Consider the following 25,857-nt stretch of genomic DNA (forward strand, 5'->3'; position numbering starts at 1 on the left):
TCTCACACTCCAAAAACATACTAGTAGGTTAATTGGCTGCTATTAAATTGACCTTAATCTCTCAGTCTATATGTTAGGGAATTTAGACTGTAAGCTCCAATGGGGCAGGGACTGATGTGAATGAGTTTTCTGTACAGCGCTGCGGAATTAGTGGCGCTATATAAATAAATTATGATGAAGGTATTACAGCGAAACTGAGAGAATGGGGTACAGCTTTTAAGCCGATTTTCTCAAGAATGGGATGTGTATTAACAACTTCACAATGCAACTACCCTTGTCTTTGTATAGGAATGGACACAAGTATGTATGCACTTGATTTATGTACAAGAAATTCATTACATTTATACAAAAGTATGCAAATGTTCTAGCATTAGTAAACAAGTTAATTGTGCACATTCATGAAATAAATTATAAGGAGTTTTGATTGACTGCAGAACTCATTCATTGTCATTTACTAGCTGTAAAGTAATATTTAGCAAAAGTATAGTTAATTGGTGTGTATGTTCACATACAATGTCACCACTAGAAAAAACAACAACATTATAACAAATACAGTTCCAATTAGAACAATACATTTCACCAACTGGACTTAGGCATGTAGTCAAGTAACAGTAATCATTTGGCTATTAGAAAGGGATATGTATGTATGTATGTATGTATGTATGTATGTATGTATGTATGTATGTATAGTACAATTGCGACAATGTTAGACTGAAAGAAGTTGAATCAATTGCAGCAAATTTGAAAACCCACAAACAAACAGAAGGATATACAGTGAAAAAAAAAAAAAAAAAAAAGTGAAATGTAATCCTTCAATTATAATGGTGAACTAACTGGTATTTGGAATCAGCGCTCCTATATGGAGGCGTGGGAGGGATAGGAGGTGGGATTGCTGCCCAGGGTTTGTTGACCCTTTTAAATCTGAAAATTAAAAGGTATAAAAGTTAGTGTCACATACAGTGAGGCCGTTCATTTCAACAAGAGTCTGGGTGTATTGACCAGCCCACGAATGATCTGAAGCACCCTGACAAATTATTATTAATATCCTTTATTTATAAGGCGCCGCAAGGTGTCCGCAGCGCCGTACATAATACGGACAATGGACCATACAGGGTAAAACAGAACAGAACAGTGAACGAATAAACCAAGATTCCAAGCATAGCAAATACAGTGAGGTTGGAGGAGGAGAAAAGGTGTAAAGACAGGAGGGAAGAGGGCCCTGCTCATAAGAGCTTACATACTAAAAGGTCTACTTCTACATATCTGTATGTGAGCTTTACATTAAAAATGTTTTTAATTTGCATTAACCCCCTCACTCCATTAAAACTGATATTCCACTTATTCAAGCCAAGGTTATTGATGTAGTTTATACTTAAATAGGGTCCATCTGTGGTCTACACAGAGTGGAGGCAGACATTTTTTTGTCGCTGAACAAATATTCACAAGAATGCAGCCTATCAATGTACTAGGGTCCAATGACCAGGGCCGCCGAGAGGAATTCTGGGCCCGTTAGAGCAACTTCTTGGGGCCCCTTTCATATGTGCTATGTTAAACGGGGTATTGGACCATTACATAGCAGTCAAGGGGCCCAGGACTTTGTACCTGCTCCTCTCCCCTCTCGGTGCTCCTGCCAGTGGCATCCTAACTACTGGTCATGAATCATTAACAGTGGTCATTAAGTGTCTCTTTGCCTCATTGGATCCTATGATAGACTGATTTCACATGAATAATGATTCAATCTACAAAATGACTATGCACACTGTGTGTGCGCAACAGATGCCAGATAAGCTACCATTAGTTTAGGAATCGTTACCCATCTCAACTTGATTTAATGATTTTCATTACATATATTTTCATTCCTATGTACCGGAATCCTTTGTAGGTGACATGTACAAAGCACAATAAGACAATAATTATCTTGAAACATGAACTTTAGAATTTTACCCCATTAATATCTTTACATCTTTCTAATTTCAATATTATTTTTTCCATCTGAGAGTCCACCCGCACTGTGCCTGCACTGTATAAACTCACATCAAATGCCTAAATCCACTAAGGATAACCAGACATTATAAAATTTCAATTGAGAACTGCAGTGGCTGAACTTTGTCAAAGTAATTTCACATGTGCCTGCCATCACGGAGCATAGAAACATCCGTGTGCAGTCCATGTCTACCAGTCTAAATTAGTCTGCACAAACACACGCAGCAGACTCCACTTGTTTCTGGAGAAACTCCCAGTTTGCAGATTTAGCCTGTGTTAATAAAATCTCTGGATATGTCTTCTGCGTATAAGAAAACACAGGAGAGAACAGTAAACAGATGATTTTCATCTGTGTACGCCATATGTTCACAAAAGCCTCTTGTTGGGAGCTAGGCTGACTGCTTGGCTAATGAGAACATGCGGCCAGTACACAACCCTTTTATCAGTCCTCGGATCATTTTTAATAATTAAAGGAAATTAAGCAAAGTGGGAAGGGTGGAAAATAAAGAGTAAGTCATGCTTTACTAAAGAGACAAATTAAACGTGTAGAGTAGAAGTGTGCTAGAAACAGTGGCGTAATTAGTATTTTTTGGGATAATAAATATTAACTTCGCAAACTAATAACTATGTGTTATTAGTCACTGAGAAGTACAAACAGAAATGATTGCTATGACAAAAATTCTGCTTTGAAATTGCCGAGATCTCTCCAATCATGTGCCGTCCTGAAGTCTCTTTATCTTTACAGAAAGGACGGCTATTAAACGGTTTGTGCATATATAGACAGACATTATAAAGCATGCAATGTAGTGCCAGAAGGTGCACTGCAGAGGATACAATTATTATCTTGTAATTACCGATGTATAAAACACAGCATACAGCTCTGTACACCATCCATGGTGGGCACAGCACCAGTAAACAGAAATCCCCCTACCATCCGGGTTGTTTGTGCCACAAGGTGAGTTGAGCTTTGTGCCTCAGGCAGCAAAAATGTTGATGGGGCAGATACTTTTTTTTATATTACAAAGTAAATAAAACAGATGGATGCAATAAGAGCAGAATTAGCTGTGCAGGCCCGGGAATGCCAACTCCAAATGTTTCTGCCGCATAGTCATTGAGTCACACTACAAAAACCAACAGGTCTAAGAAAGAATACTTTGGTCAAACATTATTCTAATGCTCTTGCATAAAGTAATATCATAGTGTGCACTGAAGGACAGATATATACACAGTACACAGAGATGACAAGGTGCTTATGTGGTGAATGCTATATGTATACGTTCCCTCCATTTAAATATATATATATAAAATATATATATATATATATATATATATATATATATATATATATATATATATATATATATATATATATATATATATATATATATATATATATATAGTCAGTAATGGAGCAATTCCTGATGCGACAATATTGGGTAGACCCTGCTCACTCAGTAGCTATGACCAGACTGACATTGGGCAACTACAAGGCAAAATTCAACAGTAGATGAGAAGCATGTTCCCAACAGGTTTTTTTATTTATATATTTATGATCAATGACAACAGAGGAAAATTCTAGAGAGGTTGGAGAGTCTCATGTAACTGGTGAAAGTATAACAAAGGTGTGGAGCCACCATCTATTTTTGTTATTATCTTTAACATGAATAAAGAGAACAAAAACACAATTAAAGATTGGCTTTAGACAGACACTGTGAATGAAAGGATTACAGCAATAAAGACAACAAACAGGTGGCGCTAACACTCAATAACGTTTGAACTTATTGTGCAATATAGTTTGTAGACTGTATTATGGCAGGACTGACATATTACATTTACACATTTATAAGTATGTTATGCATTGATCTAAAAGCAAAGGACACTTGGCAGAGAAGGTAGTTCATACACACACACATATATATATGCTACACAGATGGACAAATAATCATAAGGTTAGCAAATACATGACATGAAAACATATGAAACATCATATGAAAGGTTCCAGGAATTCTCTTTAGACTGACTGTCTTATGGGAGCAGTTACCATCAAAATAATGTTAATGGACACTATAGATTACCACTGGCAATTACTATGGATAAAGTATCATTAAACATCCATATACTTGATGTGTGTATGTAAATCTGAGCAGAGTAATGGAAAGATTACTATGCAGTTGGCCGATACTGATAAAGTCAGTGACAGACACTGTACAACTAGCAGCAGTGGAAAGAATCAGTGGCAGATTACAGTAAGGTGGGATGAGGCTACCACCTAGGGAACACAGCTATAGTATATAGTATATATAATGAGAGTCACTATTTATTAGATATGTATTGTTCCCACTGTCTCAGTCAGAGGGGCATATTTATCAACAGCCGCTTAAAATGAAAAATAGCTTTCAATCCTTATTGCATTGATAATTATTGAACCATTTCTCATATTCATTAAAAAATCTCCACAGGAGCAGCAGTCACGAAAACTGCTGTTCCTGTGAAGTTAAAAAATTACCTTTTCACTGCCTCCTCGTTCCAGAAGCTGCTGTGTGATCCACAGAAGCCTTGTGCGCATGATCCGTCTGAAAACTTCTCTGCACTTCACTGTTGCAGGGAGCGGAGTGTGACAGGGAGGGATCATGTGATCCCTCCACACATGCGCTGTAAAGCTCTGCTCTTCGGAGCAGAGCTAAACAGTGCAGAAAAATAGCAGAAACGAATGTACGGCAGCCAGGGCCGCTGAGAAGAGGGGGCGGCTACTATTTGCCGGGGCCCTCACTGCCGACAGAGTTCTTTTTTTTTTTACCTTTTTTCTTCTTGTTAACTTTATTTTTTCAATCTGTCTTTTTTTTGTGTGTGGGGTGGGGGGTTAGACACTGGCGCCGTGATCATGTGAGTATTCAAATACTCACATGACCGCGGTGCCGGCGTCTTCCCTCCTCAGTTTGCACTGAATGTCGGGCGTGAAGTGATGACATCACGCCCGACATTCAGTGAGGAGCGCCGCACAGAAGAAAGACGACAGAAGAGAAGAGATGAAAGAAGGCAATACCAAGGTAAGTAAAGGAACGGAGGAAAGGCACAGTTTGGTGATGAAGAAGAGGGGGCAAAAGCTGCATGGCGCAGCGTGAAGGGGGGGGCAAAAGCCGCATGGCGCAGCGTGAAGGGGGGCAAAAGCCGCATGGCGCAGCGTGAAGGGGCAAAAGCCGCATGGCACAGCGTGAAGGGGGGGGCAAAAGCAGCATGGCACAGCGTGAAGGGGGGGCAAAAGCAGCATGGCACAGCGTGAAGGGGGGGCAAAAGCAGCATGGCACAGCGTGAAGAGGGGCAAAAGCAGCATGGCACAGCGTGAAGAGGGGCAAAAGCAGCATGGCACAGCGTGACGAGGGGCAAAAGCAGCATGGCACAGCGTGAAGAGGGGCAAAAGCAGCATGGAAGAGCGTGAAGAGGGGCAAAAGCAACATGGAAGAGCGTGAAGAGGGGCAAAAGCAACATGGAAGAGCGTGAAGAGGGGCAAAAGCAACATGGAAGAGCGTGAAGAGGGGAAAAAGCAGCATGGCACAGCGTGAAGGGGGGGGCAAAAGCAGCATGGCACAGCGTGAAGGGGGGGGCAAAAGCAGCATGGCACAGCGTGAAGGGGGGGCAAAAGCAGCATGGCACAGCATGAAGGGGGGGCAAAAGCAGCATGGCACAGCGTGAAGGGGGGGCAAAAGCAGCATGGCACAGCGTGAAGGGGCAAAAGCCGCATGGCACAGCGTGAAGGGGCAAAAGCAGCATGGCACAGCGTGAAGGGGCAAAAGCAGCATGGCACAGCGTAAAGGGGCAAAAGCAGCATGGCACAGCGTGAAGGGGGGCAAAAGCAGCATGGAAGAGCGTGAAGAGGGGCAAAAGCAACATGGAAGAGCGTGAAGAGGGGCAAAAGCAACATGGAAGATTGTGAAGAGGGGCAAAAGCAACATGGAAGAGCGTGAAGAGGGGCAAGAGTAACATGGAAGAGCGTGAAGAGGGGCAAAAGCAACACGGAAGAGCGTGAAGAGGGGCAAAAGAAACATGGAAGAGCGTGAAGAGGGGAAAAAGCAGCTTGGCACAGAGTGATAAAGGGGTGCCAGGAAAAGGAGAGCAAAAGCAGCATGGAGGGCACAGTGTGATCATAGGGAGGCACAGTGTGGTGATGATGAAGGGGCACAGTAATGTGTATGTGATGGCACAGGGAGCTTTTGACAATGTAGTGTGTGTGAGGTAGGTGGTGGCTAATTAATGGGTGCTATTTTGCTTGTGGGGTGATGGTGAGAATGTAATAGTGGGAACTATTAATTTAAGATGAGGTGGTTTGGGGCTATTGAATGTGGGGGTGAGTTTGGGGAGAATGAGGTCTCTATTAAATGTGATTATTAATTATTTTATGGCAGTGATGGTTGCGGGAAATAGATATATTTCTTTAATGTAAATACTATTAATTTATTGCTGGGGCTGTTTGTAGGGAAGAAAATAGGTTTATTTATTAAATGGGAATACTATTACTTTAAAGTTGGAGCTGGAGGAAGGCCTAATTATTAATCGGTGGTGGCACTGATTTAAAGCTGGGGCTGTTTGGAATTATCTAAATGTACCCTTTTTTTCCCAAATAGGGCACCCAGCATTCCAGGATCCAGACAAGCCACTCAAGAAACCTGCAGCCACAGGTGGTGAAAGTGACAAGAACAGGTAAGAGAGTAGGAGTCTGTGAAATGTTGTGATTCTAGTGGGACAATGCCAATTTTTGGTGAGTGTTCTGCAGATATCACGATGAACTGCACTGTTGATAGATGAGGCAAATTGGCTTCTATTCCCCGAAAACAGCAGTTTTCTGGGAATTTACATGAAAATTAGGTTTAATAAATAGGCCCCAAAGTATCTCTGTCTGTTCTCTGAGCTCAAGATAAGAGTAAGTGACAGAAGCTGCAACCAATCACAGGTCTTAAGTAGCTGGTAAAAGCTTAGTGTAGAGATAGAGGACAAAGGTCAGAACAGTGGTAGAAACACAGGATGAACAGATGTGGGAAAAGGAACAGGATCATTTTTTTCACATCCATGTCCATTCAGAATTATGGACAAAGAATAAACCCTTTACTTGTTTATCTTTCTGTTTTGTTTGTCTACACAACACAGACTTTAACCAATTCTTCAACTCACTTTCCCGCCATCACTAGCGTATTTCTAATAGTGCACTGCTGAATTATTAGCGAGTGACTCTCGCACCACGTTACTTCCTTTCACAAGGCTGATGGTGAAAACATAGGTCGGGGTAGTAGAAGGGTTAAAAGGTTCTTCTCTCTCTTTGGGGCACATTTATCAACCACAGCATAAAATGAAAAATAGTTTTCAATCCTTATCGCATTGATAAGGATTGAACAATTTCTCATATTTATAAAAAAAGCAACACAGGAACAGCAGTTCCGAAAAACTGCTGTTCCTGTGAAGTGCAAAACTTACTTACAGCTGCCTCTTCACTTCCGATGAAGTATGCAATCCACGGAGGTTTCCAGCTGGCGTACATTAACATGCTAAAAAAAAATGATAATTTTTTTTTATCAAACTTTAGTAAATAGTGATACTGAACAATGCCCATACACCAGTGGTTCCCAAACTGTGCGCCTAGGCTCCCTGGGGTGCCTTGGAAATCTCACAGGGGTGCCTCAGCCAGTGTGTTAAGCAAGGCGGTGGACTGCTTGGTAATTATTTTGGCTTAGGGGTGCCTTGAAGAAATTTTGGAGACCCTAAGGGTGCCTTGAATTTAAAATATTTGGAATCCACTGCAATACACTGTTATGGGGACTGCTCAGTAAAACGAAGAGACATGCAAAGTAGCAGATATCTATGATATCCGCTGTGATGCAGTGATAGTAAATAAGAATTTTGAGGTTGATGTTTTCGGGGACTGAACACACTTTTTAGTTTCATAAATTGGCCCCTATCACTCTCCCCTGTGCGGTCACTCTTCTCATATCCCGATGCAGGAGTAAGCACGCAGCGATCATTTCATTCACTGTGCTCCCCCTCCTTCTGCACCACTGTGACAAGTGTGCTGGTGACCAGCAAAAGAGGAAGTGTGTGCAGAACTGCTTAAAAGGTAAGGTCATATGATTGCGATATGGCCAAGACATGCTTTTTAAACGAAAAAGGATTATTTAAATAAAAAATGAATACTGCTCCCTGCAGAGCTTAGGGGGCAGTGAAACAGGTGTACTTTAGATGGCACCTGCACAAGAGCCTCCCCGCTAATGAAAAACAATGTACACAGGCAAAAAAAAAGAAAGAGGAATGTGCACATGTGATCATACAAAATAAGAAGGCAAAGGAAACAAAGCTTTCAAGAAAGTCAGAAACTAATATAAAACATGTGGGATTAGGCCCATACTAATATTTAAGAACTGAATAGACATTCTAAGTATTTGCATTGACTATAACTACAGGAGTTCAGCTTAAACACATTCATTTATATTGCTAAGTACCAAGGACATAAAATCATATAATTTGCTATAACTAATGCCGCAATAACTGGCACAGCATAAAAAGTCTTATTGCTGCAGCAGTTGACTGACCAATCCGGCTTGCCTCTCTATGCACTATACATTCTGCACTGGCTTTATTACATATTATACACTGCAGATGAAATCCTGCATAGTACAATAAATGTACTCTATCGTTTCACAAAGGTGTTGCTTAGAATCTGGACCTTAACGCCATCATCCAGAGTGTAATCTGGAAAACAAGTGGGATACTTTGGCAGTGCAGCTCGGAATTGTCGAGGAGGAGCTTGAAGTTGGGATGAGAGGCGCAACACACACAGTAAACTACTTTCTGGCAAACGCAGCGAAACTCGAAGAGACACAGTTCACACAAAGGTGAAGGAACACTGGATAAAAGTCACAGCTACCAATCATATTACATGTTAAAGAAGAAGAAATAACACACAAACATGCTGCTCATGACTGCAGACGTACAGGAACATTCTACAAAAAATAAATCAGTAATTATGAAAGGTCTTATTCTTTGGTCTACTGATAAGTATTGCAACGTGGTCACACATAGGTCCCTTGAAAGAAACGTTAGAGATAACATTTAAAATACATTTATGAAAGATCACCAAGAAGCTTCACTTTGTTTTTTACTACTTGCAAGTATATTACTTGGTAAAGAAAAACTTCACTCAAAACTCTCCTAAAATAGCTGCCCACTCAGATAGAAGTGTAGCGATCATTCCTTCCATGGACCTTCTCAGGAGCTACAAGAGTCTGAGCCCTGCAGATGATAGAGGTGGAGCTTTGTACAGGTGTCAGTATGAAGTATGCACTGATAGTGGAACCTAAATGGACAGGTGCCAGGGTGATCCACTTCAATGCCCTGTACCTACTGGTGAAACTTACCCAGCCCTACACCTCTACAGCTCCTCTAGGACTCAGAAGATTGCAGTTCCTGCCCCCTCACACTACAGACTTCTACAGGCAGGGAAGCTAATTTAGGGGAAAATCTCCATGTTGAGAGGCATTTTATTTTAATGCATGTGACACTCTCTGTTAAGGCTACAAAAAAACAAAACACAATTAAAAATCTTATTTTCAAGTTAGTAATTATCATTGGTGTAAATCACAACTTAAAACTTGATTAAAAAACCCAAACAAAAGCGTAAACATTAAAACACCTCAAAAAGTCACACGCATTAGTCACAAAAAGACAAAACGTTGAGAATCGAGTATACTGCTGTTGTGACCTATCACGTCATCGGCTGACAGTCTACTTATGGAACCCGAATTTCATACTAAGAAAACACATCATCTCATCTACTATAGCTCTATATGTGTAATCAAAACTCTGCAACGAGACTATCTAACTTCAAGCTTCCTGAAACCCCCTCTAGGTACGGCTTCACTTGTATTCCAGCAAGACAGTGAGTATGTACAGCAATTGGCATTACAACCCATAGAAAACTGAGACATCTCAGCTTCACAATACCCGGGGAAACTAAAAAAGTTTAAGGCGCTCGTCCTTCAGACGAGATCGCCAATGTATCAACTGCTTTCTAACAGTAAGGGACAGGATCCAGGAGGTATCGGCAGGCAAATAGGTAATCTCAAGCTGGATAAACGCAAAGACTATTCCCAGTTAGGTCATTGGAAAGTATCACGGACCCACATGAAAATTGCACTTTTACTTTCCTTAAGATCAAACTGTTTTGTTAATAGAACACAGATTTGTCCTTGAAAAAATACATACACAGACACATACACACATAAAGTATATCCTACCAGTTAACAATTTGGGATTTCAATTAAGACAAAATAAAGCTATTTCAGTGGTTACTGTGTTATTTACATTTATTTCCACAGGTTCTTCTGCAAATTGCTGAACATGTGATTGGCGTGAAATGTAATGGCTCTAACATACATCACACACATATGACAGAATGCCGTGAGTCATCGCTCCTACCTTTCTCTCTCCCGTCTGCTCCTAAAGCATTGCGAAATGAAGGAAGGAAAAGAAAAAGAAAAAAAGAAAAAGAGAAAACAAAAGACAGAGACCAAAAGAGGATGTAAATAATGGGAGAATAAGAAATAAAACTCTGTTTTGTCCAGTTGCTCACCTAGATAGGTCCCAGTGTTATGAGCGGCAAACTCTGCATCTTCTGGATAAGGTATAAAAGCGCACAGACCAAAGCCAAGAAATAAAGCAGAACAGTTAGATGGCCAGCCACAAGTGCAAAAGAAAAGTTACTTAAAATAATGACATTTTGAAGGACATAAAGCACAATATACAAAGAATTCCCCAGAAATCTGTTTTTCTGTTTGTGATCAATGTAATAATTCCCAGTGTGCAAAGTTTGCAGAGTTCGTGGAGAATTTAGTCATACTCTCAGGCTATTGAAGAGGACAGTGGTATGCTACTTGCTAGCTAGCAACATTTGCTTAGAGTAGGATGACAGGATCATTCTCTTCATTCCTGGCCAAGAAAAATTATTGTTAGGAATTTGAAACTATATTCATCATTTCCGCACAGGGCAAGCAGCCGTGTTGTGGCCTGAACCAATATTCAGCCTATCAATTCACATGCTTCTTGCCTCAGTGATGTCACTACTTCCTTGTGATTTGATAGGCTGCTTTCTTACAAATAATGGTTCAGCTTAAAAAATGGCTGCTTGTGCTGTAGGTAGGCGACAAAAACTAAAAACACTCATAACTTTCCCTTATATAATGATTCCATGGACAGGGCATTTGAGAGGATTCAGTACACAAATTAACAAACAGAAAAGCAATTTTCTGAACACAAGAAGTGGTTCAATTGCTTAAGATAAACATGACCTCCGTACTTGAAGTGAATTGAGGTTACTTTTCTTTTTCAATAGTGTTTTATCCTCTCTTCACGGTTTCCCTGCTGAAAAATTCTATGTTTATTAATTTACGTTTATGACTATTACACTGGCTGACTGTAGCACTATATAAATAATAAAAAAGCAATATAGCCAAAACAAAAAAAGTCAGTGGATGTTGGCACCAGCAAATAGTTTTGACAAACTGTTAAATATTACATTATTTATAATTTTAGAGACCTATTTAGCAGCCAGCATGTGAACGGTGCCAGTAAATAGACACACACGCCCATAGTCCACACATAGTGGAGGCAGACATTTTGTGGTATTAATTCCTCAGGAACCAGTGACCTCACTACTGCACAAAGCAATTTGTGCCTCATGCCGTAATCGCGGGGTCCTGATGATCTGATAAGCCGAAAGTTGGTTCAGCTCATAAAATGTCTTTTTTTCCAACTTTATGTAGGTGATGGGTACATTTTAAAACATTATTATGTGAAGGGAGGTGATATATTACGTATTTACTAGGGATGTAAAACTGAAACGAGAACTGAATGAAAACCATATTGGCTTGCAAATATAAATAGTGTGATTGACAAAAAAAACTAAAATGAAAAAAAATAGTTACTTAAAAACAGCGATATCTTCAGAGAGGTCCAGAATATATTTAGTTGAAAATTTATTTGGTGTTAGAAATAAATTGTGGCAGCTGAAGTGTCATCCATGTGGCAAAAAGTGTTAATGAGGTGTAGAATGGCAAACGTTTGGTCCGTAGGTTTCAAGGCTGCTGGAAATGAACAAGCTGGTTGCTTGGTGCAGTGTAAGTGCTTTATTTTGCTGTAAAACGAGCAGATAAACATATGCATTCAAAAATGACAGTGTTGAGGAGGATTTATTTTTAAGCACTTGGCCCTAGTCACCTAAATGACAGGAGCCTCAGCAAACCCTTATGCGATGCCTGCAGTCATATCAGGAAATCTGAATGAACTCACAGTACGTGTAACCAATCAGATCATTATCGGACATATCGGTAAATGTGGATGGAAGTTGTGTGCAGGTGGCCACTATTAGAGTGTGCAGTTATCTAATGACTGCGCTAACAGGCCCCAATGACTCCGTAAGTGAGCTGGGCACTGACCAGAGCCTTAATAGACCAATTTGGCCACTTACGTGTGTTGCCTAAGGGGAACTTACACTGTAATTCCAGATCTACAGAAGTATGCAAAATATTTTTTTTATATTCTACTCAGCTTTGCTTCTTGTTTATTAAGATTATTATATTATATATATATATATATATATATATATATATATATATATATATATATATATATATATATATATATATATATATATATATATATATTATAAATGCTTAGTGGCCTGTGTTAGTCTGTCTGTGTGTGGAAAAAATAAAACCAAGCTGCAGCGCCACCTGCTGGGCGGAGTTATACACTGACCTACTAAATTCTTGGTGTGTGTGGGGAAAATTTTTTAAAAAGGGCTGAAATTTGGTATACTAAGATGTTTTTAATTTGTTAATTTAATTTGTTAATTGTTAAAAGTGTTTATGAAGATTTAAAAAATATATATATATATATATATATATATATATATATATATATATATATATTTCTTGAAGGAGAAGTGACAGTTGGGAGTGGTTGCCGGGGGTGACAGTGGGGAGTGGTTGCCGGGGGTGACAGAGTGAGAGGAGTGTGATACTCAGGACTACTGAGAGAGATCCCTGTGTCTGGATAGACATCTGGATAGATGTGGCGATGAAAATGAAGGATGAGGTGATGGAGAAGAATGATGAGGTGGTGAGGTGGTGACATGTGGACAAAACCACGTTAAAAAAGGGTGCTTACGTCGGGAAGTAACACTCTTCCCCTGAGGAGGCCTGGGCTATGGCCCAAATGCATGACAAGAACCTTTTTAACACCTTAAGTAGCTATATATATATATATATATATATATATATATATATATATATATATATATATATATATATACGTACTGTGGATCTAAACTCACACATAGGACAATACAATCTGCTGTGAAATGTCTTATAGTGTTAATTTTAGTGCAACTGCAACATCACAATAAGCTCACTAAACAGCGCTCACTAAAGGGAAGTGCCAAAACGCGCACGAGTTACATTCTGGCGGTCCGCGGCTCGTGCTATGCGGCTGTTGTACCGATCTTGGGCGCTACGTCAGGTTTTCAAAACGGAAGTTTATGAACAACACTGAGACGGACAACATGATGCAAGTAGTCCAAATACATTGTAACCCATTTCATTTTCTGATATAAGCTTTAATCCCTGCAGAATTTGCCAAATAATGCACTTGTGTACAATATGTCTGAACTACTTACACACAAATACCCGGTCTCAGCGGCTGAAAGATAATGCTGGGAGTTCTAGTCAAGCAATAGCTAGAAAGCTACAGATAGTTTCCACATGAATCTGGTTTTACATCCTCAAAGTGCATGACCCTTTTTAATATACACTCTCCATAAATCAGAATAATCCCTGCATTAATACATTGTTTTCTAGATGTTCTATAGGATCTACGAAATGCAGATCCATACTCAGGTCTGTTGTGGCAATCAATATATCTTGTATAGTAATCACCCACACGTATGTTTTTATTATGTATGTCAAACTGAAATCCAAACTGGAAGCTGTAACACACAAGTGCTGGTAAGTGCTTTAGTCTTCATGCCACGACAGACACGCTGAAAAGCTATGACTCAGTAGTATTGTCTTCACAACACGCTGGAACTCGCTTTATTAAAATGGTGTGACAGGCAATTATTTAGAGGAAACTTTATTGCGGCCTGTGAGTTAGAGAAAACAAGACATTTTCTTGCAGTTCTGGATATGGAGGGCCTGATTCATTAATGATCTTAAATTAGGAAGTTTATTATTTAAGTCTCCAGGACAAAACCATGTTACAATGCAAGGTGTGCAAATTAGTTTTCTGTTTTGCACATAAGTTAAATACTGACTGTTTTTTCATGTAGCACACAAATACTTCATAGCTTATTTGTACACTGGAATTTAACGTTGATATTTGTGTGCTACATGAAAAGACAGTCAGTATTTAACTTACAGAAAAATAATTTGCACCCCTTGCATTGTAACATGGTTTTGTCCAGGAGACTGAAATAAGAAACTTCTTAATTTAAGATCCTTAATGAATCAGGTGTAGAGACTTTATTTTCTCAAATGTCTGTCTGTTGACTGTAAAGAATAAAGCACTTTGGAAAGCTTTCAATTTAAAGTGTAGCTATCACCTATACACAGTGAGAGCAGCCACTTTGTGGGCTAAACCAATATTCATAAGAATACAGTTATCAATTCACTGCTAAGTAGTAACTGCATTGGGGTGAGGTACTTTCTGCCTCGTGCCTCAATGTCGTCAGTTTTCCGTGAATTCATCGACTGAATATCGGTTTAGTTGATAGAATGGCTACTGCCGCTGTGTGTAGGGGACGCTTCACTTTAATAACTGCTACACAAGATGCACACACAAAATACACACTACAAAACAACAAATGAAAACAGGAAATACAGGAAAAACAAAACAGTGAGACAAGAGTAAACCAAAACAGCATTTTATGGGACTACATCGTTATATATACCAAGACAAAAGATGAAATAAGGACAATGCTGCCCGCTGTTATAAAGGAAATATGGAAAGTCTATAACAATTGTATTCTAAGTGTGTTCGAGCTACTTTCAGCTAAATTCCGAACACATGTTGCCTAAATAAAGTTATTTGGCAAAAGCAAAGAAACTTTTGTACATGTACCTTCAATTTCCTCTGAGAAGCAAAAAGAAAAAACAGAAAGGAAATGATTAAATGTGATGAAAATATAACTGGGGAAAAGAAAATGTTACATTTGTAATACAAACATCCACCTACCATACTCAACAGTTTCCTCATCTTAGAAGAGCCAAAAAGAAAGAGATACATATTTTAAATGCACTGAATGATTATTCTTAATCTATTAAGAAAACAGGTAAGTAACATTTCGGAATGGTATGAGGTGGTGTCAGACCTCATGGTAAGGCTTTATAAGTGTACTCGACGCGTTCTGCTCTCATATAATGTGTGTGAATGTCAATGAAGGTAAGAACTGTTGCTGAAGTCTGATTCCCTCACATAAATGGACCATCCATCTTTTCATAGATATCAATGATCTCTAATTCCACAATTCCATTATCTGTATGTGATGCAGCAGGAGCAGGAATATAGCAAGTGTGCCATAGTTACTCAGGTCATTAAGTCATCCCTACTATAGAAAAATTATTTTTTTTAGAAAAGATGTACCATACTCCCCCCAAAATGAGCCGTACTTCTGTCATCCGATGTAACAAGATTTGTAAGTCTAGCTGTAAAAGTTACCATGCTGGGACTTTCAAATGTTATTATACCGGCTTACTGATATGACAACATGACGCTGTGTGGGCAGGAGTGGGTGATGTGGGCCAGCCTTCTGCTGGGGAGGAGATGGCAGACAACGGGACCCCTATGCTTCAGGTAAAGTAGGTGGGTAAATAATAATTTTAAAAAAATATATATATTTTACCCACCAAATGTTCCTGCTTTATGGGAGAAAATCAGGCAATTAAAATATTTGCCCTGAGGAAGTCACCCACCCCAATCCCCATCTAGTAGAGGTGGGAACTTCTCACCTGGACAATTCAGCAGTGTAGTACAATGACTAATCAGAAAACAACAAGTGATTTACAACTTTCTGTAGGATGTGAGGTTTATCCTGGAAGGTAGAATATTAAATGTGTTGTGATCAGTCACAACATGGCTTTGATGATGATCCCAGCCAGAAAAGTACACTGAAGTTCCCACCACTGCTGGTCGCCAATATGGCGGGGATCACACAGGAGCCACAGACACTTTCCCTGCACACGCTCCTCCGACAACCTTTCAATTCTCTAAGCCCTAGTAGGGTGTATCCATGATCCTTACCAGAGTTAAAGTACTATTTCTAGTAACTAGGATATAATGATTCATGGACTTTAAGGAAAGATAATATTACAACAGATAAATATCAGTAAGACATGAATATTCTGTCTTGTATACACCAAAGAAACTATTTAAAAAAAAAAGAATACAAAATCAATTGTCACATAAGTTTAGAAAACTAATATACCTAGACACGAAGGTCACTGGAAGTTACTGGGATCCAGGATGACAGGTAATACCGTCCCATTACTACACAAATTATGTACTGGTGTCTAACACTTGCCCATCGGGATTCCAAGCTTTTATGATGCATAATTTTTATACAATACTGATGGCAGATAAGGTCCATTTAGCTTATCAATCATTTTCATTTTAAGCATGAACCATGGTAATTGTAAATTTAATTTTATAATAAAAAAATCACTTACTCCAAACACATAATTACACCAATTTCTAGAATATGACATAAGTACTAGAAATATATTGCAAAGTTAAAAATTAATATCACCTTTATAGAAGGTATTATAAGAAATTATCCACTAATCTCCTTATTTAAATTATGTGGGACCTACCTCTGCACTGTTGGGGTCTATGATTCTATTGTGTCCCGAAAATAAAAGGGACAGATGCGCAGACACCCAAAAAGCAGAACCCTAGGTCGTCACTGTGCCAGTTCTAATGAATGACAATCGAGTACCCAGTGCCAACAGCACTAAACGCAATTTGTGTATTAGTACCCCAGAAAAATAAACCCCTAACAGCATGGAGGAAAGACTGCCAGGCAGGGGAGCTATGCAACTGTCCAAAATATAAACATTTAATTAGCCTTTGACTCATGTAAATATGTAAAATGGGGCAGACAGTTGTCGCACAGATCTTGTGCACACCCTTATTTGCTATCAATTCACAATCAGTGTGGTTTATTCGAGTAAATTGATGTACTTTAGGGGCTAAACATATGTGAAAACAAGAAATGGATTGTGAGCCCCATTTATTTATATATTCTCTGTGCAGAAGGTTGTGTGTCCGCATTGTGACATTAGAAGGATGGCTACATCAATACCAATTCATTGCTGGGTGAAACCATATGACTGTGGCACTCAGAAGAGATGACAGAGTCTGGCCAGCAGAGGTCTCTAATACATGAAAGCTACAGGATGCAAACAGAACAAGCAGTAGGGGTTCATGGTGAGGAATCCCGCACTGAAATACCAGTAGGGTGGAAGGAGGGATTTCATGAAGACTTAAGTTAGGGTAAGTTGAATCATTTTTTTTCCTGTTATTGCTATTTAAAATAAATAAATAAATTTATTTTCGTCAACAACATGCATAACAATATAAGTGTAACAAGGATAAATAATCAGTGGTCATTACAGTGGCAATGTAACATTCTTGAAGGCAGTATGTTATTTCTTTTTTAATTAGGACCAGAGTGTGGGATTGATGGATTCAAACATACTTGAACGTTGTGCTTGTAATAAAATTAAGTTTTGCCAATACGGCATTTACAGATGTACAAATGCAGCCGCTTATTCAGCTGAACCAACATTCACAGTATTTAAAAGCTGCATAAATTACTAAGTGTTATGTTTTAAATTAATGAGTGTGAGGGGACATCAGTACTATCTCTATTACATGTGGCATTACTGAGTATTTAAATATATTACTCCCTCTGCATGTTCTACCAGCCTCAGTCCTATACCTACCACTGTCCCGCTGGCTCCTCTTGTCTCAGTATTGCCCACTCCATCTACACTGTCACACACAGGGCACTCTCTAACCTTTGTCTCACATCTGCCCCCTCTTCACCAACCTACGGCTCAGCAACCTCCAAAATAGCAGCGACCCCCCCCCCCCTTTCCCCATGTGCCCCCCGCATCCCTGTACATTTTCATAATTACATTCAATACACAAACCATGCCTGCACACAAAAGCATTACACGCCAATTATACAACAGGATTAAACAGCAGCCTGTGCTCCCCCAAAAATTATTACATTTAAGCCATTGATCCCTAAAAAATAATACACACTAGGCGGCATAACCCACAAATTATTACACACTAGCCTGCCGCCCCCCCCAATATTAAATACTGTACACCAAGCACCCTTAAAACTGCATAGAAGCTTCACCTCTGGCTAAATGTTTCTCCTCTGCCAGGAACCATTAGAATTAGTCACAGCATCTAGATCTCCCACCAGAGCATTCAGCTTTGCTATATGCTATTGCTATTACCGTGGCCAGAGATTCCGGGAAGAGTAGCTCTGACCTCAGTAATAGGAATAAGACGCTGCAAAATGTTTTTACTATTACTACAGTCAGAGGTGTATGCATATAAGGGCTAAGTAATGGGATTTATTTTATTACTTCCCGGCAGGTGCAATGGTGATGGAACTGCCAGCCAGAGCCCGTCTCCAGCACATGAAGAGAGCAGGATGGCACAGAACAGGGGGACTTGTCACCATGGCGACTGCCAATTGTCCAGCCCAGTAAATAATATAAAGTGTCTTATGCCAACCTAGTGTCATCGGTTTCTTCATGAATTGAAGGCTACACTCATATCTATTGGTGGAACCCACAAAATGCCTGCACCCACTGCAATGGACACACGTTGGTAGCACTAGACAGCATATATCCATATGGTTCCCTCTAGATCTGTAAACAGCACAGACACTGCTGAGAGCACAATCTCTAAATGCAGGAAAAATGTAAAAGTGCTTAAAGTAATGTAACCGAAGGCTGTACTATCAGTAAAAACATTTATGTGGTGACTGTTCCGGGAGGCTGTGTCAATTGGAGAAAACATACACTTAATGCAGCTTGGATTGTATCATTTTACCATGTCCAGTAACCTGAGATGTGGTTTTAAGGAAGGATGAACAAACAAGATATGTTTCTCATAAGTGACTTAATTCCTCTGCAGATGACGGGCGCTTGCAATGCGGAAGGGAACCTCGCCAGCCCCTTGATGATTCAACAGTGGTCGTAGCTCTGGTGCATGACCGCATTGTGTGGTAGTGCAATCACCTTAATCCAATTTCTCTCCCTGGAAATTGAATTCTAAGGATATCTCCACGGGACTGTTAAAGCAGGCTTCAAAATAACTGCCACCACTAATTAAAATAGGCACAATGATTTCAGATTAAGATGATTACCATTGCAGTTTTAAGTATGCTGCCGGTTTAGTGATGCAAAAAGAAGCCTAAGTGGGTGGTTACTTAGATCAGTTTACATAAGCTTCCTTTAAAGCAAAACCAGCTGTCCAGATAAAAAGTATGAAATCAGTTCTATTTTATCCTTATTAGACCTTGAAGGTCTTGTAATGTAGCACAATAGCATTCATTCATCACTTGTTATAACATGAACACTGGAACTCTGCAACATGGAAAGTTCATGCACAGCACAGAGTTCAAAGTCTATATATCACCTGTACAAAAGTGGACAATGCCTTATTTAGAGATAACCAGAGGATATATAAAAGCGCCCACCCTTAGAGCACCACAAAATCTAAACTACAAGTCTCCGTACAGAAGAGTTACTAATATTATCAAACATCCAGAATAGGTAAAAGTCATCATACACTGACGGAATATGAAATGATTGACGTTCTGTTTACGCAGCTGAGTGGTTGGCAGTATTGCCCTACTAAAGTAGTACTGGCAGGAACATACACCAATCAGGCAGGTGGTTTTAATGCTGTGGCTAATATTGTGTAGTTCCTCCACGAGCCGTCAAACCCCTCTAACCTGTCAAGGCATGGACTACACGGAAGGTGTCCAGTAGTATCTGGCACCAAGACGTTAGCAGCTAGTCCGTCTGGTTCAGTCCCACAGAAGAGCTACTGTAGAAGAAACTGATGAAAAAGTTAATGCTGGCTATCATAGAAAGGTGTCCGAACACAGTGTGCATTACAGCTTGCTGCGTATGGGGCTGTGGAGCCGCAGACTGGTCAGAGTGCCCATGCTACCCCTGTCCGCTGCTGAAAGTTTCTATCAAGCTTTTTTGGATGAAAACTTAATACATAAAAAGTTTACCATTTTCTATGCAGAGAATGTAACTGATCTTGGGACATTGTTGACCATAGATCATTCTTTATGTTTTTTATTCTAGAAAATCATCTTTCGCCAGTACAGTTAGTAACCATTGAACACAGGTACAATCTCAAAATAGTTTCCATATTTGGAAAAGTTATCTGACCTTTCTCCTGGAATATTGTTTGATACATATCTTGGTGGCAGAAATTGTCATTTGGGTGAGCTTGTTTGACATACAGGTGGGATGTGCAAGAGTTCATTGACTAGACTAAAGTCAATATCCTCTGGATACTCCTGCATCAACATCTCGTTCCTTGGTTGCTTGGAGGTTCACTAAAAATGAAAAATTGCCATCTGCACTTCTATACACTATTGCTCTTCTGTCTAGGTTGGCTTCAAGAGCACTCATTACATGGATAAATATATTTAAACTAAACTTGGAGAATGTTCGTCTAAGGCTTCAGGTGCTGTCCCATCATTGTTTTGGGTTTTTTTTTTTTGCAGTCTTTGCCTTATTTTGACAGTTTTGTGCTCTACATCTGATAGAATCAATATTGAATGCTGTTCAGTTTCATTAAAATTAACCTGAGTGTTTGGTATGAACTGCTTTAGAGTGCTGTAAATATCTGTACATGCTCAATGAAGATTGCAAACTGTTGAGTGCCTTGCTAACTGTATAAAATGTTTCATCTTCTCCCCTAAATGCCAAGCCACGTTCTGCCAAAAGAGAAAATCACTGCAATAACTATCTGAAGTACGTTCCTCCATTAATCCTGCTTTGCTCTGAGTTTTGATGTGAGCGTTTCACCATGCTTTCTTGTTAAGTTATGTTAGTATCCCATACATATGACTTTTAGAGTTTCCGTGGGTTTGAACAATATAAGTGTGAAGCCAAGCAACAAATCCAGTAGAAGTTAAAGCTGTAGTTGAGGAAGTTTAGTTAGAGAAAAGTTTGCAAACAAAACAATAGACTTTTCCTTTTGTGGGAGAACACATTAGTTATTCTCGGGTGTAGCTTTCTTCATTTACTTTGGTGGAATGGAATAAACTCTTTGAGCAGAATCAGGTTAGGTATTTGTATGTTCGTTTCGATTTGGTAAAAGGTCCATATCAGTGCTGACATTCCAATGGACCCCTCTCAATACAAAATAATATATTTCCTCGTTTTTCAATGTGGTCCATAAACCTGTCTCTGAAATCACTAGTAGTATGTACAGTTGGTATTTTGTTTCTGCAATTATAGGATTTTCATTGATATCATTTGCTTTGTTTTTCAAGTCTTTAAGATGGTAATGAGCTTGAACAGGTCTCCTTGAAGTTCTTGGGAGGCCGCGTTCTGTATATAAACTGGCTGTTCTTCAGTTTGCTCAGTGTAGTCTACTTGATTATCTTCTGTTTGTAAACACGAATGTTCTAAATCTGAGGGATTATGTAGGGCTGTTCCTGCCTGCTGTACAAAGCCATATGACGTAATTGGCTGTAAACGCTTGAGTATTTCCTTCTGTTCTTTTTGCCACTTTCGTTTACTAGCACCGCTTTGCTATTGCTTACTCATTATTATTTTCATAAAAAGTTCAAATTAAATATTATTGTGATTCACAGGGAAATAAAATAATCCTCACTCAAAATGCACACTATAATGATAGATAGTGATCTGAACACTTGTATTGCTTCATAGCTGACTATCATTTGATTATGAGTAGCTTTAAAGCCTCTACAAACTTTATTAAACGATAAGTACGCATTTTTTTTTTTTTTAACTGTTATACAGTCATCACGTGTTTAATATTACTAAGCAACTGGGCCTAGATAGTAAAATCAATGTGTTCTTAAATTATGGATTTGTGTTAATACATTATTTTGGCCTAGGTACGCCCCTGATATTTATGGTTACAAATTAAATAAAATTAATAGTAAATTTAAAAAAAGATAAAAAAAAAAATTGGCAAGAGGCCGAGGTCCCCCCTAGTTTTAGGAGGCCCTGGACTGCAGCCTACTCAGCCTGTACTTAAATCGGTCACGGTACAGTACACTTTCAGAGTTGTTTTACATGATATTAGGCAGGTGGTTTTAATGTTGTGGCTGATCGGTGTGCAATAAATATATATATCGGTCTCTCTCTATATCTTTACACAGTACTCCCATTTTTTTTTCCTTTGCACACAAATACATACTGTATAAGGCTAAACAAAATATGCAGCAACATGTAAAAAATTGTACTGGAACTAAAATATTTATTTGAATGTGCTATTTATATGATAATCGCTGGTTATAACAGTGGCATGTTTCAGGTCAGCTTCTGGATGTAATTGGAAGATGAAGAGACTAATTACATCGTCTTATAAGACCTCAGCATTCCGCAGCTGCCAACACTGACCCTTGTGCACTCATTACATCCCAATGTGTAACCTTCAGCACTGGGGGAACTAACTCATTACAATAAACTATGTCAGCCATTATTCTGCTGATGTACAGTGACAGAGCCACAGTACAATGAGCCTAGTGATTATATAGATGTCATCACTAGTGTTTTATTCCTTTGGTGGGCTTTCAGAATCTATACATCTAAATAAAGCAAGTTCCCTAACACGCTTAGCTGTAGTAGTTCAGCTTGGATGAAAATTACGGTTGAATTTATTTTATTTAACATTATACAAATGTGCATGGGTAATGTTAACATTATCCCACATTTGATGTTAACTGTATAATGTACATGTATGGTCAATTTATGCAGAACCATTCCTGAAAGAGAGCTGGCTGCAGAATATTACCAGGAAACACGCTACCTTCTAGAGACAGCTGTACAAATCATGTTCTTTGTACTGGAAGGACCATAAAACCTCAACACTGAAATTCAGATATGTACTATGGTAAAACACATTACTGAACATTGACCTGACTTTCCACTGAAGCTCTGTAAGAAAGTTAAATATTACTTTCAGACTACACTGAACAGCTGAAGCTCCTCCTACATGGAAAGTAAGTTACGGAATCTCATGCAGCTCAAAAAGCGGAGACTGATTTGTTGTAACATCACTGTCTGTCTATGAATCAATCTTCACTGGGCATTTCTGCAAAGCAAGTTTGTCTAGCGGTCAGTCACCTCCCCCTCACAGACAACAAGAGCATTGTGGGCATTTTTTATTGAAATAAAGTTGTTGGCATATGTATACTTATATGTATATTATGTAGCTCAATACAGGTATTGAGTGTTATATATATGTACACGTATGTGTACATATACTATATATATATATTATATATATATATATATATATATATTATATTATACACACACACACACATATACTTAACTTGCTGTGTTTTCTACAAACAAGAAAAATCTTAGTTATTCCTTATGTATGAGTGGTATTTTCTGATGTGCCCAGAGTGTAAGTTACTGCAGTTATACCATGAATTCAGGTATTTCATGCACTGTGAGAATACAATTCTACCATTAGTAAGAGACTAAACACTCTGAAAACACTTATTACTACAAACCGAAAATTAGACAAGCGACATGGAAGCCAGGATGTGAGACAGTGGGGAAATAAGATAGACAAGTATGCTGTCCATCAATCTTGTTTATAATATAATATAAATACATCCTAGATTGGGTTTTACTGTGAAGTGTTGCCCATGTAACACAATACATAGGCTGAAATACGGCTTGTAGCTCCTGAAAACAGCAGTGGAGGAATTTTTACTTTATTTAGTTAAGTGCTGCTGAGCTTCAGAAGAGGATCTGATTATGAGGGAGAGGGGGAAAGTTCAATGATACATGACATAAGACTGCTTCTTTCTCTGTCAATTCAAGTCTTGAACTTCCAGTGAAAGTGGAATAATAAAGCTACATAGAGTATGATTAAATAAACAGCAATCAGTAGAGGACGGTCTACAAATAAACGGTAAATTCTAAGCCGTATCAGTACCAGAGGACACAAGTATTACTACAATATTTCCCAGCCAGCACATGTGTACAGGTCTGGTGTATGGATCATGTGATATGAACTGTACTTAGAAGTGACTGAGTGACTGCACAGGGCTGCAAGATAAATGCACACACAGTATATATGTATTCATGGGGTCTACGTGTGTTCTATGTGGGCCGGGAGTACAGATTACTGCCCTGTGGGATGTATCCCATTTACTGTCTGGGAAGGAACACACCCCGGTATGTAACCCAACATTACTGGCTAGGACTGCAGAATCACCCTGTTCAGCAATCCTCTAAGTAAAATCAGACTATTCAGTAGTGTACTTAACTACAACAGTATAGAACTATGACAGCAATGACCTAATTTAAAAAGACTCGCTTGTTGGGTTCTCCATTGCCTTATTCACGCAGGGAATGTACAGTTGACATAGACATAAATATAGTCACACCCCCAATTTTATGTTTTTTCAAGAGACCAATAGAGGACTTGCTATAAAATATGGGAAAAGTAACAAATCCAAACAAAGTAAAATAAAACCACACAAAGCAATTAGCAATGCATTGTTCACGATGTTACAGAGTCTGTTGCACTGTGTAATACGTCTCCACGTGGGGGACGTTCCATGAAAACAATCTGCTCTGTATAGCAAAGAAACCTTTATAATACTTATCATAAAACCTGTATACAATAAGCAGTGTTTCAAACTTTTGCTTTAGAAAAACATAACATTACTTGACTGAACACCTCCTAGTACAAAAAACTACTATATAGTATTATGACTGTACAAAATACTGTATCTGGGAACATTTTGTGGAGTAAAAAGGAAGGAAAGGGTAGTGTAAAATTAAGGAAATTAGTCCACTGACATTCTATGAGTGGCCCACAAACAAAATGTGTAAAATCATGGAAAATGTAAGTCAGAGTCCGACTTTATATTACAATAAACACACTGTCATCTAAACTTGGCAAACTGAGTGCTTGGATCTGTAGATCAGTGACTTCCAAACAATGTTGCGTTAGTGTCGTAAATATGCATTAAAGAACAAATAGGAGTAGGTATAAACCAAAGTCAATTACAGCTTATTCGATCAATTTTTAAAGTGTTCCCTTGTTGCCATCAATTCTTGTAATATATTTAGCATAGTACCAAGTCCTTGTTTTCTCTATTTAATAGTTTATGTAATATTACCTTAAATCACCCAGTCCGCTATACATGGTATTGCCCCTGGCTTTCCTTTATGAAAACTAGTGCATAGGTAACTGTACAAAAAGGTGCTGTTATAGCCATAATATTCAGACATTGCTGAACTTTACTAGAAAAATTCCAGTTAGAATCTGATTGGCTGTGACTTTATCTTTTGTACCTGTGCCCCAAAAAAAGTTCCCCAAAAGCTTGATTCAATGAAAGGACAAACCAAGCCACCTGGAGGCTAGAAAACAGTTTTACCAGAATGCTCTGAATACAAATGAACAGAAACAAGCTGGATGCATGAACTTGTTAAATATAGTGGTGTATTTGACAGCACAATGTACTTGCACCAACATAGCCATTCTGTGCTGCTGCGAGCCCTT

General features: G+C 38.9%; 1 protein-coding gene across 5 annotated transcripts in view; it reads right to left on the reverse strand.

Annotated features, from left to right (window-relative positions):
* Positions 1-25,857, reverse strand: part of MPP7 (MAGUK p55 scaffold protein 7) — a 259,014-nt gene that overhangs the window by 62,260 nt on the left and 170,897 nt on the right. The gene's annotated exons all lie outside the window — the stretch shown is intronic.

This window comes from Mixophyes fleayi, chromosome 5 (genome assembly GCF_038048845.1).
Source record: "Mixophyes fleayi isolate aMixFle1 chromosome 5, aMixFle1.hap1, whole genome shotgun sequence".
Taxonomy (NCBI): Eukaryota; Metazoa; Chordata; class Amphibia; order Anura; family Limnodynastidae; genus Mixophyes; species Mixophyes fleayi.